Raw genomic sequence first — 6,349 nt, 5'->3', positions numbered from 1 at the left:
GTCTTCGTGTGTGCACCACATTTTCTTTATACATCCCGTTGCTGGCAGACTTGCACGTTGTTTCCACATCTTGGCTATCGTGAGTGATAGCGCAATGAACGTGCAAATGCAGGTGTTTCTTGGAGAGAGTGATTTTATTTCCTTTGAGTATATACCCAGTAGTGGGATTGTGATCTCATACCCTGGCTCTATGTCTAATTCTTTGAGAAAACTACAGACTGTTTTCCATAATGGTTATATTAATTCACTTTCCCGCTAACAGGGTACAAGGGTTCCCTTTCCCCCACATCCTCACCAACATGTGCTGTCTTTTGACTTTTTGTTAACAGCCATTCTAACAGGTATGAGGTGATCTCTCATGGTGGTTTTGGTTTGCATTTCCTTGGTGATTATTTAAGGTGAGCACTTTTTCATCTGAGTTTTGGCCACTTGTTTATTTTCTTTGGAAACTAGGTTGTCTGTTGTATACTGTGGAGTGCGTTGAGTTCCTTATATACTCTGGAACTACGTGATACTCATAGGTATTTTCCATACTCAATAGTGCATATGAATTAATCTGTAAACACAAAGAATAGTTGTAGAACTTTAAAACAGGATGGACAATGCTGTTTGCAACATTTTTATTTAGTGAGTACTCGGAAATGGGATAAATGTTCAGACAGTGATATCTTCTTACCAGGGACTGCACGGGGCATTCAAAAGAGTTTTATTTTCTTTTTTAAAAAATATTTTTCTTCTTTTTGAATATCTTCAGAGTTTCTAAAACAAGCATTCACTATCTTTATTATTCCTATTTTAGAAAGAAGCTTGAATTAGGGATTAAACTACATTCTACCACCAACAGACTCCAAACTTTCACCAGCTGGTTTGCTTTGGGCAGAAGGCCCATTTTTAGGATAAATAAATACATCACGAAGTTGTTGCAGGAAAGTCTGACTCTCAGTGTAATGCCTGATAAAGGGCTAATACGATTATAATCATAATTTTTATTTTCAATTTTTGCGCTTTCATTTTAACTAAGTTTTCAAATTTATTTGCATAAAGGAATTTATATCTTCTTATCTTTTAATAAATTTTTATTATGGTAAGATATGCATACCATAAAATTTATGATCGCAATCATTTTTAAGTGCACCATTCAGTGGCACTAAATACATTGACAATGTTGCGCAACCATCACAACCATTCATCCCCAGAACTGTTCGTCTTCCCAATCAGAAACGCGGTCCCCATTAAACACTAACTCCCTATTCCTACCCCACTCCCCAGCCCCTGCCAAACACCATCAACTGTCTGTCCACATGATTTAACTTCCTCTAAGCACTTTATACAAGTGAGATCATGTGGTATTGGTCCCTCTGTGACTGGCTCATTTTACTGGGCACAGTGTCCTCAAGATTCTTGCGTGTTGCAGCCTCTGTCAGAATTTCCTTCCTGTTTAGGGGTGAATAGTACTCCGCCATCTGGGTGGAACACATTTTGCGTATCCGTTTATCTATTGAGGGACACTGGGGTTGCTTTCACCTTCCGGCTATGGTGAATCCTGCTGCCATGAACATGGGTGTGCAAATAATTCTTTGAGACTTTGCTTTCCGTTCTTTTGGATATATACCCGGGAGGGAAATGCTGGATCATATGATAATTTCATTTTTAATTTCTGAGGGACCGCCACACTACTTTTCACAGTGGCTGTAGCATTTTACAATCTCACCAACACGGCACAAGAGCTCTAGTTTCTCCATATCCTTGTCAACGCTTGTTAGTTTCTGTTTTTTTTTTTTTTTTTTTTTTTTTTTGAGATGGAGTCTCGGTCTGTCGCCCAGGCTGGAGTGCAGTGGCCAGATCTCGGCTCACTGCAAGCTCCACCTCCCAGGTTCATGCCATTCTCCTGCCTTAGCCTCCCGAGTAGCTGGGACTACAGGTGCCCACCACCACGCCTGGCTAGTGTTTTGTATTTTTTTGTAGAGACGGGGTTTCACCATGTTAGCCAGGATAGTCTCGATCTCCTGACCTCGTGATCCACCCATCTTGGCCTCCCAAAGTGCTGGGATTACAAGCTTGAGCCACTGCGCCCGGCCAGTTTCTGTTTTCTAAGTAGGAGCCATCTAATGTGAGTGAGATGGTATTTCACTACAGTTTGGATTTGCATTTCCCTACTAATGAGTGATGCTGAACACCTTTTCATGTGCTTATTGGCTATTTGTGTATCTTTGGAGAAACGATGATTCCGGTCCTTTGCCCATTTTTGAATCAGGTTGTCTTCTTATTGTTGAGTGTTAGGAGTTCTCTATATATTATATTATAGGTTATAGTTATTATATGTTAGGATTTCTCTCTGTATATATTATGAATGTTAATTCCTTATCAGATATATGATTTGCAAATATTTTCTCCCAACCTGTGGGTTGCGTTTGTTCTCTGTGGAGAGTGCTTCGGATGCACAGAGTTTTAAAACTGTCACCACGTCCAATGTGTCTATTTTTTCTTTTGTCACCTGTACCTTTGGTGTTGCATCCAAGGAAGCATCGCCAGGTCCAAGGCCATGGGGTTGGAACCGAGCAGCATGCGGCCTTTTCAGCTGGCTCCTGTCATCTCTTCACATGCATTTGAGGCCCCTCCATGCCTTTCCCTGGCTTGACAGCTCATTTCTTTTTAGTGCTGAAGAATATTCCATTGTCTGGATGTGCCATAGTTTATTTATCTATTCACCTACGGAGGGGCACCTTGGCTGCCTCGGAGTTCTGACAGTTATGAATAAAGCAGCTCTACACATGTGCAGGTTTCTATGTGGATGTCCATTTTCAACTCACTTGTTCAAATACCAAGGAGCGTGGTCGCTGGATCTTACCGTAAGAGCATGTTTAGTTTTGTGAGAGACCAGCAGACTGTCTTCCACACTGGCTGCACTACTTTGCATTTCCAGGAGTGACGAGTGGGAGTTCCTGTTCCTCCACGTCCGTGCCAGCATTCCGTGGTGTTGGTTCTGGGTCTTGGTCATTCTGATGGGGCGTGTCCCAGTGAATCTTGTTTTTGAGCTGAAGTATCTCACCATGTGTGGACAATGACACTGGTGAGGTGTTTAGACTTGAATCCTCCTTTGTGTATTTTCTGTTTGTCTCCCTGATCGATGTTCTCTTCTGTCCCCTTTCTTGCTTTCTTTTGAAACAAACACATATTTTTCTTTCACCTCTCCTCTGTTATTGGTTTGTGATTGATGCATTTTTTTTGATATTATGTTAGTGGCTGCATAAGCTTGGAGCACACCATGTGTCTGACTTATTAAAGTCCAGCCCATGACATTCCCTTTACCACATCCCAGACAGATTTGAGCTCACAGAGCCTCCCTCAGTGCACCACCCCCTTCCGCGGTGAACCGCCCCCTCCCTTGGTGCACCGCCCTGTCCCTCCATGCACTGTCTCCTCCTCATGCTGTCCTCTTCCTGAATTTTAGCCCCACATTCATTTAAATCCCACTGGGCCTTGGCATGATGGTGCTTGCAGTGAACATTTGCATTTAGCTATCCACATGTCAGCTGCCCCTGTGCCAACGCTCCTTTCTGCACTTTCAGGATTTCATGGGGGTGGTTTCCTCTGCCCAGAAGGCTGTCTCTTGTGTTATTTATTACAGCCTTTGGCAGATGCATTCTTTCAATGCACTCTTTCTAGACACTTCTCTACATGCCTCTGTTTTTCCTTCACATTTGAGGGGCATTTTTCTCTCTTAGTTTAGGCTGTCCTTTTTTCCATTAAGATGCTATTCTATTGTCCAACAGATTCGTTTTACTCTCCATAGTGTCTCTCCTGGATGTTTTAGACCGTGAGTCCTTTTGGCCTCAGATTGTATCAAATAGCATCTTTTCTCCCCAACAGCCTTGCAGTTTGCTCTTGGTGCTAGCAGGGCTCTACTGTGAGCTGTTCAGGCACAGAGGCCCCGGGGGCCAATGGAGGAAGGCTCTCAGCTCTGGCTCCCTGAGCAGCACAGCAGGAGGCTGCAGGAGGAGGCCAGTCGGATGCTCTTCTGTTTCTTCTACAAACACAGATTTCCAGTTTTCAGTGGGCAGGAGCTCTACATGAGATTGGAACCACAGTAGGGGTGTGAGCGCTGGGGGAAGGGGAGGGCATCCTGTTTTCCCCTGAAACCCGATTCTTGCCATGAGTTTAGTCTCCTCCTTCTTTCATCTTGATGCAAAAAACGAAGTTTATGTGAATCTTGATCCTTTAAGTAGTCCTGAATGTCTCACAGAAACAACTGCTTTCATTCTCCTTTTACAAACAGGGAAACTGAGGCAGAGAACAAAAGTGAGTGGTCCTGGCCACAGATCCAGTGACTCTTCAGGGCTGGCCTGTTGGTCTCATGAAGGAGCCCTGTGTTCTCAGACACAGCCCACCAAACTCTGGGGCCCCTTTTCTGTAACTTTTGTCTCATCTCTGGAAAACCAGGCTGCTGCGTAGCTTAGGAAGGGCCAGAGAGATGTTTTGGTTTTGCTGATATTTTGATTAAGGAGTCAATGATTTCTTTGTCCCACATTTCCTTGCGATGGCCATGACTTAATCAGCACAGTGGGACCCCCATGTCCCCCACCCCGGTGGGATGAAGTAGAGGTCAGGTTCTGTGCCAAGCTTGGCAGGCTACAGCCCCAGGCACTTAGCCACTCATGCAGGTGTTGCTGAGAAGGTGCTCTGTAGGTAAGATTAAAGTCCATCATCAAGCAACTTTCAATAAAGGAGATAATGTTGGATAATCCTGGTGGGCCTGAGCCAATTGGTTGAAGGAGAAAAGCTGAGTTTTGCTTGAAGAAGAGGCAGGTTTGCCTGTGGATGGCAGCCTCAGCTGTGCTTCAGAGATTCAGCCTGACCTTCCTGGCACCTGGCCCTGTGGGTTTCAGACCTGTGCAGCCAGACCCCGCAAGTCTATGAGCCAATTCCTTGCAGCGGATGTTGCAGAAAATCAGTCGGCACTTCTTGCTGGTGGAGCCCAGCTGGCACAGGTGGAGGGGGAGCACATCCGCCAGGAGCGTGGAGGAGGGGCTGTGTAGGCGCTCGTGGAGAATCCATCCTAATGAGCAGGGTGGTGGAGACAGAGGCTGTGGGGGAAACAGTGACTTGGGTGGTTGCAAGGGGGACCCCCCGAGAAGAGCCTGACTTCTCAGATTGAGTTTCCTGTCTCCCCCACCCCTGGCCCTGAAGCTCTTGCTGACTTAGCTCTTTGCTCTCCATCATGGCCCCCAGCTTTTGCTCCCACAGCAGATGTGCTCACAGCCCCAGTGTGGGGCTGAGGTTCTTGTCCACCCTTGGGACGTGCCCTGCAGAGAGAGGAGTCAGTGTCACCCGTGACCCACCACCTGCTCACTGAAGTGGAGGCAGAGGGCGGAGCTGGCTGCATTCACACTTCCTGCAGGTCGTCATCTGTTGTTTCCAAGCAGAAGTTTGAACTTTCCTGCCAACGATTTCATTTCATTTTAAATTTGCTTTAAAGAAAAACAGGAAAAGTCTTCCCTGAGGAGGTGACATCCGCACTTGTTTTCTGGGTGGCTTGAGGAGTGGTGTGGGTCCCAGGGACAGATGGAAGCTTGAAGGGCAGAGGGTAGGAAGGGACAATGTCATGAGTCAGTGTGTGCAAGGGAGCCTCAAAAACTGCAGAGAGAGGAGCTGCCTGTGCCTCTTGGATTCTCAGCCCAGGGTCAGGGGCAACATTCCTGTTCTCGCTATTTCCACAAGAGGCAATTAATACTCGGCGTTCAGTGTCTCGGGTCCAGACCATCTTCCCAGGCACAGCGAAACCATGATCATTGGATCATCTCTGTTGAGTAACTTCATTTTCCCGTCAGTCAAATCCAGAATCAAGCAACTGAGTGCAGCCAGTGTGAAATGTCTCAGCGAACAATGCGTTAGCTACAGAGCCCTTGGCAATGTCACTGCTGGCATGTGCAGAGGAGCTCTCCAATGTAAAAATAGCCCGTACTCTAGAACAACAACCCAGCACCACTTTTAGAACAATGTGAATCGTGTCTGTGGAAGGGTAAACGTACACTGCTTACATCGTTGCTGTTTACTTTTTAAGGTGTGAAGACCAAATCGAATTACTCACGGATTCTTTAAAAAGCCAACCTCTTAGCCAGGTGTCCTGTGCTTTTGCGGCAGGCACATCTCACCAAAGCTCCAAGTCTCCCTGGAGATTTGCGTATGATCCCCCTTAGAATGGTCCTTCTTTTCCAAGTTGGGGAGCTCTCTGTGCCCTAAAAGGGCCTCCTGCAGAGATAGCTTGAGGGGCTCCCATGGGGATGCTGGCAGAGTGCTCCACAGAGCCAGCCCCGTCCTCTGGACACTGGTTTCTGGTGGTTTTCCAAAG

The sequence above is a fragment of the Colobus angolensis genome, unplaced genomic scaffold, assembly GCF_000951035.1.
Source record: "Colobus angolensis palliatus isolate OR3802 unplaced genomic scaffold, Cang.pa_1.0 Scaffold358, whole genome shotgun sequence".
Lineage (NCBI taxonomy): Eukaryota > Metazoa > Chordata > Mammalia > Primates > Cercopithecidae > Colobus > Colobus angolensis.
The sequence above is the reverse complement of the archived record's forward strand: the minus strand, read 5'-3'. Positions refer to the sequence as shown.